A 9827-nucleotide genomic window follows, 5' to 3' on the forward strand; every position below is an offset into this window, starting at 1 on the left:
CATCCGCCGGGTTCATCAACACGACCGCATGTGTCTATGGACCCACACGGGCCGTCACGCATGGTCAAGGGGCAGTACAAGTCCAACACGACCATGTGCCGCTGGATCCACACGGGACCGGTAGTCACGAGTCTGCACGATTTCTTCAGAAGTGACGGTCCCAGCACGAGACCCGTACACGTGCGCGTGGGGAAGAGGAGAAGACTAGAGAAACGTGTGGGTAGATCACACTGTCACATCAGAACATCCTGCTTTCTAGAAGATTACGCCCCATCATGTGTTTTCCACTGTATTCCCGTTCTATGTACATATTTTGTCGGGCCCCGTTCACCGTTATTGATAAGTATGAATTTCAAGTTAATGCAGGATTTTCAAATAACAAAATGCTATCGAATGTAAAAATTAAAGCATCCAGAATATGAATTAGTTGCCTTTGAATAAACAATTTCATCTAGATAACAAGGCCTCATTTGTAATCACCATAAAACGTTATGATAAAACAAGCTTAATTTTTCCCCTCTTTTGACCTACCATATTTACAAATTAGGTAAAAGTTGATTTTGTATTCCTTACGGTCACGTCAATGACCTTATGTACAGCATAAATGATCGTTTAGTGACCAGCCGCTGCACTCCACCGACCATGCCAGCTCTAGATCTATCAATCCCATTAAAGCCGTATCCTGCTCACGATACTGCCCTCTTGTCGACCCGAGGTACTCCTAGTCTGTGAGCACGTCTGCCAACAACAAACCTCAGAAACCGCAACTATTAGCAGATTGATTTCCACCTTTGGTCTCTCACCAAGCCAAAGTAGCGACAGTTGAGAAGTGAACAAAGCCGAACAAGCTTGGTATCAAGCTATAAACATTCAACTTACCGTTCTGAGGAAAACTATCACAACACACTGAAATAAACAAGCCATTGTACTGGAGAAAATACAGCCGACTTTATCTCCAAACGATATCAGTTATGTAATTACACCAGGGATTGAAACCTCAGACTACCGCCTTATTTACTTTGCACTCCTTTGACAAATATGGCCATGTTTCTGGTGCACGACTATTGACAGACGACTATTAATAGTAACAGTCGCAGGTGAAATGTGGTGCTTGTAAAGTTCTGTAGATTCACACGAATCTAATGCAAATAACAGGGAAACCGTCTGTGTACGTACTACAATCTGTAGAAATCACTATGTGGCATAGGAACATGGGAAACTCTCGCATGTAGCGAAAGTGGTAGATAGATACGTGTTGTAATGCTGTGTTGTACATTTAGTAATCATAAATTCAGCACCAAGGACAGGGAATACAACTGATGTCTAACTTTGGTCTGTCACTTTTCCATGATCCAAAGTATCGCTACTACAGTGAATAAAGTCGAACAAGCGTCGTATCAAGCTATAAACCTTTAACGTACTGTTTTGTAGAAAACTGTCACGACACACCTAGATAAACAGGCCTTTGTACTGGAGAAAATACAACCGACTTCATCTCCAAACGATTTCAGTTACTGAGACCTCAGACTACCGCCTTATCTACTTAGCACTCCTTTGACAAATATGGCCGTATTTCTGGTGCACGACTATTGACAGACGACTATTAATAGTAACAGTCGCAGGTGAAATGTGGTGCTTGTAAAGTTCTGTAGATTCACAAGAATCTAATGCAAATAACACGGAAACCTTCTGTGTACATACTACAGTCGGTAGAAATTACTGTGTGGCATAGGAACATGGGAAGCGTTCTCATGTAGCGAAAGTGGTAGATAGATAAGTGTTGTAATGCTGTGTTGTACATTTAGTAATTATCAATTCAGCACCAAGGACAAGGAATACAACTGATATCCAACTTTGGTCTATAACCTTTCCATGATTCAAAGTAGCGACAGTGAACACAGCCAAACAAGCGTTGTATCAAGCTATAAACCTTTAACGTACCGCTTTGTAGAAAACTGTCACAACACACTTAAAGGCCTTTGTACTGGAGAAAACACAGCCGACTTCATCTCCAAACGGTACCAGTTATGTAATCACACCAGAGATTGAAACCTCACACAATTGCTTTATTTACTTTGCACTCCTTTGACAAATATGGCCGTGTTTCTGGTGCACGACTATTGACAGACGACTATTAATACTAACAGTCGCAGGTGAAATGTGGTGCTTTTGTAAAGTTCTGTAGATTTCCAAGAATCGTATGCAAATAGCAGGGAAACCTTCTGTGTACATGCTAAAAACGGTAGAAATCACTGTGTGGCATAGGAATATGGGAAACTCTCTCATGTAGCGAAAGTGGTAGATAGATAAGTGTTGCAATGCTGTGTTGTACATTTAGTAATCATCAATTCAGCACAAAGGACAGGGAATACACCTTCTCTGAACAAACGAACGAAATTGGAACAGTTACATGAAATAATGTGCAAAGCAGTTCCCGGTTGAAATCTTGTCATTTTCAAAAGTACCTCTCTATCATTTCATTTTTGAGAAAAGTTCGCCGTTGAAATTATGTCATTTAGATAATTTCGGTTGCCATCAATATAACCCTGATGGCACTTATGTGTAACATAAAATGGCTAGACTTGACAAAGTTAAATGCCGCTTGTTACCACTTTTTTGCACAAGGGTGTGTGCCTGCAAAATTGTGACATGAAAGTTACAGCTTTCCTAAACTAGGAGCCACTTGTGCCGGTTGAAATCATGTCATTTTCAAATTAAAGTACCTCTCTGTGCATGTGATTTCATCGTTGAGAAAAGTTCGCCGTTGTAATGATGATTTCTGTTGCCATCAAGACAAACTTGCTGGCACTAATAGGTGTCTAAATGAAAGTTAAATGCCGCTTGTTAGCACTATTCTTGCACAAGGGTGTGTGCCTGCAAAATTGCGACAGTTGGAGCTTTCCTACTTGTCGGGTCTTGTAAGACCTTAACGAAGTGCTTGTCTGTTGGTGACAGTCGTTCTAACTACCTCGAAGAGCAGTCAGTTGAGACATGAGAGTAACTGCACGGTTTGATCAAAATGGCGCTGATGGTTTGGATTGATCACTTAAGATTTATGAGTAGTCTCATAAGATTAAGGCAGTAATACTTTACGCAGGTTGAAGATATATTTAGCCATACAGGGAATAGTACCCAGCTGGAGATCTCTATACAGAGATTTAAGAGGGTTTGAGTGAGTGAGTGAAGGGTTAGGCGTATCAGGTTACAATCTATAGTACTGTATTAAGTAGTATTGACCAGTCGCCGCGCCATGTTTGTCTGTGGTGGCGGCGAATCTTAGAATAATGGTGAAACGGATGAGAAATTGTACCTGGTAACGACAAACGCATAGTAAACGAACAATTAGAGACGATGAATAGTGAATATCATAATTGAAGAACTGGGAATATCACCAACACAGCATCCGTGCTGAACATGGGCTGACTTGTTGAACAGCAGCACAATTGCGAAGCGACAGTTATCATGTACAGAATGCATATCGTCAAATAAATTACGTTACATAAAAGCCCGGATGTACGCTAATGCGTGTAGCTATTCTACATTGTGTAACGGAAATGGAAGTTGAAGTTTGGTATCTACGTTGAAGCATGCATCAGCCACAATGGTAGTACGCAGTTCTCTGGCTATGAATTATTAATATTATTCATGATCACTCACATGCACAGGAACGTGGTGGTATGGTCTTATCATCTTAACTCTATTCCAGTTGTCAATGTCCGGATATGCCGCTTGACTTGTATTTTACTAATGATAACGTTTTGGCGTCGTATGAAAGATACTAAACGTTGCGACATATCACAAACTTATACACGCCGAGGGAGATTTTTTTCCGCGCGCTCAACAAAAAAGCAACACCGGCGCCCCTAGAATACTCTTGTACTGTCAGCAAAACCTAGCTCGCATTTGATGATAACTTGTTTCCTGCCTGTTAGTGCAGTCTCTTTTACATTCCCGCGTTACTGCTCGCTTAGAAAGCCCAAGGGTAATCTTAATTACCCTTGTCAACAGACTCTCCCAGCTGACTGAACGGTGACCCTGGTCAGCCTTCTGAAATCCATACCAAACGCGTGTAACCAGTCCACGTGCCGCTTATCGACATAGCTTTGTAAGTACAGGGGCCGTCTGGTGATTAGAACAGAGATGACCCATGTGGTCACATCAACAGCACGTTCTGCATAGGGTATGCATGGTAAAGGGTAATAATGGTATGCTGGTCACGTTAGCATTTGACCAGGGCTATAGATCATCTGGTGATTAGTGTGCCTTCTAACCGTCTGTACATCTAAGACGATTTCCTTAGTAACAATGCCGGAGAACTGCGAATACTGACCATGCTCGCTCGGGAAGTCAGATGATTAGCTGGTATACTTAATATTCGTCTTTCCACCCGAGGTAGCTTCATCATTAACAACCCTGTGGAATAACTGATGAATGAGCCGGCAGTGTTCCTTACGATCTGTACATATAAAATCACGCAATAGTTATACTTTCGTGGAACTGCTTAGCAAGCTTCGGTTATCGCCTCGTACCTGTTTCTGAATATACTAGTAGTCGGTATAACCATCTTTCGGCATAACACAAAAGCTTCGACAACGTTCTTCACAATCGTCTGTCACATTTTCCAATAACACCTCGGTGGAGCGACGTACCGAGCGAGGTCAATAGAAGCCATTAGCTTTGTTATCATCGCCTCATGCAGCCTCTGTTGCGTGTGCACCGAGTGTGCTTTCCGTGGAGATGGACTGATGAGAGCAAAAAAGGTTGAATGTCCCATTGACCCTGAAGAGAATCTAGTGGAGACTCTAGTAGAGACATTTTACTTCACTTCACCAAGTATGCAACATTAACTGTGTGAATGTCGGCGCATTTGTTATCTCCATGAAAAACGGAGATATAGTTTTGGGTGTGTCTGTGTGTGTGTGTTTGTTTGTCTGTCTGTCTGTCTGTCTGTTTGTTTGTCTGTCTGTCTGTTTGTGTTTCCGCACTACTGTAGTCAGCATAACTCAAGAACCTCTAGATGGATTAAGATGATATTTGGTATGTGGGCAGGTGCTGTGAAGCCGAAATTCAAGGTCGATTTTGGGCCCCCTGGTATGTGACCTTGGTACTGCAGCAGAACTTCATTTTTTTCTATCTTTTGACCTGGACGTGCTGTGGTCTTGATTTTTGGGTGGCAGATAGCTTGTGATGAAAGGAAGAAGTGGTGTAGGTTTGGGCCCCCTAGCAGTTTCCTCTAGAACTGCAGGGGCGTTTTTGTGAAAATCTTCTAAGGAGAATAACTGAACAAAGGAACAACGGATTTCCATGATATTTAGTATGCAGGTAGCTTAGATAGAGATATAAATAATGAAGTGCAAATTATGCTAATTGGGACTTAATTTGCATAGCTAATGAGGAAAATCTATATTTGGTGTTTTCCATTATGAGACTCAAATACATGTCACGTATGTAGTTTATGGAAAGTGGATCAACAGATACCAATTATGCAAATAAATTCCTAATTTCCATAGTTAATGCAAAAACACCATCATTCATCTAATTGGAAAATTATAGGACTGTCAATATTGCAACATGTGTAAGTTAGATAAAGGTGTTTACGACCAAGCATATCTTATGCAAATGTGTAAGTCATTTGCATGAATAGAATTGTTCATGGAGATATGAGGTCGTGGAACTCTTGTTGTAAGAGCATTCCGATGTTTGTCAAATATTGGATATCTAAAGGGTGCTTCTTACTTTTTACAAATTTTAAAGTGAAGGAATCAAAGGCAAAGTCGACATGTTCAGCTCTTATTATGCATCAAGCAAGCAAGTTCAGGCGATCTATCATAAAGGTAAAAACATCTTCATGGATGCTACAGTAAAGACTCTCACTGACGGGTTGATGATTTGCAATGAGCTCATAAAGCCACCGTTTGTTGAGACTTTCCTGATCCAAGGTTGATAAACAACACAAGAATCTATTATAATTATAATCCGTTTGTTGTGCTTTCTGTGTTTCCTTTAGCTCATCGACCAGACGTCAGAGCTTGAAATTTGACAACTTATCAGCGACGCACCCGCTCGGATTGCCACGTGAACTTAAACGTGTCCAAGTCGACTTGCGTAAAAGCCTTTAAAAGCTTGATTGGTGTTGTTAAGCTTCAACATGTTACAAATATATACATGTGATAGTGACTGCATCTAGCACTTACCTGAGATGTGAGAGGAACTGTTTATTCAGTCTCCTGCGTCATTTGGTTTTGAAAGACTCCTAATGCATTGCATTGTCAGAGTAAGTGTCATAATCATAAAACCGCTGTCTGACAAGCAATAACCTCAAACATCCACGTACAACTGATAGTTATAATAAGTACTATATTCATGTAAAACGTGGATGGCAACGTGGATAGCGGAGCATCTGAAAATCTGCCCCAAAGTAAACCGCAGTTAGGGGAAGGTCGGATTCGTCGTACGATCACAAACTTATGCATTCTTGGAAGAGTCGCGCATGTGTCGCACAAAAGCCGGCTGTCTTGTTACGGGCAAGGCTGTCTTAGATCTTTGTCTGTGGTTGGTAAGTCACAGCATGCTTGAAAAACCTACGCCATCAAAATTGTGCGAAGGCCTACGAAGAATGTGTAGCGCCGTAAGAAAAAGATACCCAAGTCAGTGCAGGACTGAGACTCAGCCGATTCTGCAGGTGTAATGATAAGATTACCTCTCTCAGTTTTGACACAGTGAAACTTTTCATTGACTATTCTAAATTAGATAGTCCCTTCACTACAGTATTCCTTGAAATAAAGTACTTGATTTGCAAAGTAACCTAACGCCCTCCCAAACATCTTATGACAGCACACATAAAAGTATTCCCAAATATAGTTTATCAACAAATACAATGTTAAAAGTTGAGGCAAACGTGGTAATTGGTCTTTTTTGTCTATTGATTCGTGCCTTTGAATTTAGGTCGTGGGTTCAAACTCCTACAATGCCCCATTGCTGTACCCCTGGGCCATATGGGAAAGGCACTTTCCACACTCGACGTCGACTCAGGTGAAAATACGTAGCCTCTGCTAGAGATAGGCCGCTTAATGGAGGTCCTTTTTTTGTGGCCGTTAAAGAGCGTCTATTCATCGACAAGAGCAGTTTATCGTTAGGAGCCATCTCGTTGTAACTTTTCCTGTGTGTGGCTAACTCTAAGGCCGGCTGGCCCACGATGATATCCGAACCAAAGTCGAACCAAAAAACAAATAAAAGATATGTCATTCCAGGTTTGTCATCTCTGAGGCTTTGGTTCTGATGTCTTTTGTCTTGTAGAGTGACAGTCTGACCTTACCACTGTTTCCACATTATGCATGGAGTTTCGTATGTACTCTCTGCTCATGTCAGTAACTTCACCGTCTGATCACAGCAATATTAAACAATGTGGGTCGCTAAATCACATGGAACTCAGTGAGTAGAACACGCGCTCTGTGGATTCACTTCGTGTCAACCATCCTGAGTTGATATCAGATCAAAGGCTTGAGATGCACAAACAATTTACGTCGTGACTACATACATGAAAGGCAAGAGAGTTCATTCCCCTTTCCGCTGGTTCACCACGTCCGAACAATTAGGCCACAGGACTAACCTGTATCTATCATTACTTGATATTAGATCATGTGAAAGGTGAAACGCATCGGAGGAATAAACAAGCTACGTCGGGGCTATTATATAGCTAAATATATGAAAGCCAAGAAAATTGATTTACCCTTTCCCCTGGCTTACAACGTCTGATCAATCCGGTCACAGGACTATCCTGTTTCCTTGGTTGATATTAGATCATGTAAAAGATCAAAGTCATCGGATGAATAAACAATTTCGGGCTTTACACATGAAAGCCACGAAAGTGTATTCCTCTTTCCCTCCAGTTAACAACGACCGTTTATTCAGATCACAGAACAAACACAAACAAATAGAAATGCAACATTTGCGAGAGCGAATATAGCAGATCAATACATGAAAGCCAAGAAAGTTCATTCCCCTTTCCCCCTGCTGGTTCACAACGTCTGATCCATCCGGTCAATGATTGACCTGTATCCTGTGTTGATAGTAGGTTAGAGATCAAAGCCATCGGATGAACAAGAACCTACATCGTGGTTATATACATCAAAGCTAAGAAATTTCATTTCCCGTTTCCCCTGGTTCACAACCTCCGGCCAATCCGGTCACATGACTAACCTATATCCTTGGTTGATATTTATGTTTGAGATCAAATATCGGAGAAATGTACGCGCATGTGGCTCTGAAATATCAAATAATATCAGATTTATATCTATTGTCATCAAAACATGTTTTTATTTGATGAGGGAAAGTTTAAAAAGGAAGTAAATAGTTTGACGTTTATGTTTAAGACGTTTGGAAGGAAAGCAACGTCAACGTTGCTTCCAATCCCAACACAGAACACAGAGCGTTGGAAAAAATTAGAAAAACAACTCAAGATCTTTTGCACCATCTGGTTCATTACAAACACGTGGAATTCATAAATATGAGGGACAAAAACAAACAGCTCACGTGGCTGTGGGTGAGAGTACGACATACTCGGTGTCCGTTACGCTTTGACAAAGGAAAAGAAAAGACGTTGCAAGCGCTTCCGAGGAAATAACATAATCAGTCCAAGGATAGAACTTCCTTGGTCGGTCCGCCTTATCACCTTACGTCTCAAGTGAACTTTTCAAACTTCTGCATAGAGTCTGCTGCAAGTCAACAGCCGATTAAGAATGGGTCCCATTTAACTTAACGGAGTTGACATGAAGAAAGTAACTACGGAAGAAAGAAACTATGAATTACGGTGAACACTTCATGTTTGAAACGTTTAAAATTTGGGAAGTGAAGCCAAAATGTCGAACTACGACACAACAAGCCCTGCTACCATAGCTGGTATATGTTCCTCACATGATTGCTGATTAATGAGTAATCTTTATTGCCCATTTATTACCCTAATAGACTGCATACAGAACTTCCTATAGCTGGAACTAAACGAGCAACACCTACCAGTATCGACATATCACAGAAAGTGTATATGATATAAACTACAGTTCAGCATTCAAACAGTTTGCTGAATACTTATATGGTGACGCTCTTGAATCTTGTAAGCTGATGAGGTGTGCCAGGCTGCCAGCCAAGGCTATCTGAAGAAAAGATTGCCATTAGGAACATGTTAACTCCAGACGGGAGTCACTGTTGATGACGTAAGGGGGTCTCACAGCACCAGTGTGTCTCAGCATGTTTCCTCGTTAAATAACGAGGTGCCAATAAATCACACTGCTGCTCCGTCCAGAAAAGGGCACAGTTAGCAAGCGAAGGTCTGTTATAAAATATTTGCATTACCTGGTTCATTACATGCGTTCACGTGGGATTCACAAAGATACATGAGGTACAAGTGCTGCGTACCCAGTATCGGTACAATACCGCGAATATAATGTAGACACAGGTCCAAAATATCGGAACGTCAATGTACCGGTACTGTTCATGAATAGACTTACACTCAAGTATATAACCTTTTGACTTATTCTGTTACTACTAAACGTTTTGTATTCAAACGACAAGTTGAAAATTTAGCACTTGAAAAAGATGAAAACATTGTATGGGCGTTGAAACCACACCATCTTTTATTTGAAATCGCATTGTACATGCACATCAAATCATTTTAAAGCAATGGTTCTCTGCGTAAGGTGCATAATAAATAAAATGAATTCTCCGAACTATTTATTCATGCATATGATTCTTTCATCATTGAAGATCACATGCTATTGTTCAGGTACAGGTACAAGGGCCTACATAGCCGGTACAGAGGTTCGGGTCATATC

This window comes from Branchiostoma lanceolatum, chromosome 6 (assembly GCF_035083965.1).
Source record: "Branchiostoma lanceolatum isolate klBraLanc5 chromosome 6, klBraLanc5.hap2, whole genome shotgun sequence".
NCBI lineage: Eukaryota > Metazoa > Chordata > Leptocardii > Amphioxiformes > Branchiostomatidae > Branchiostoma > Branchiostoma lanceolatum.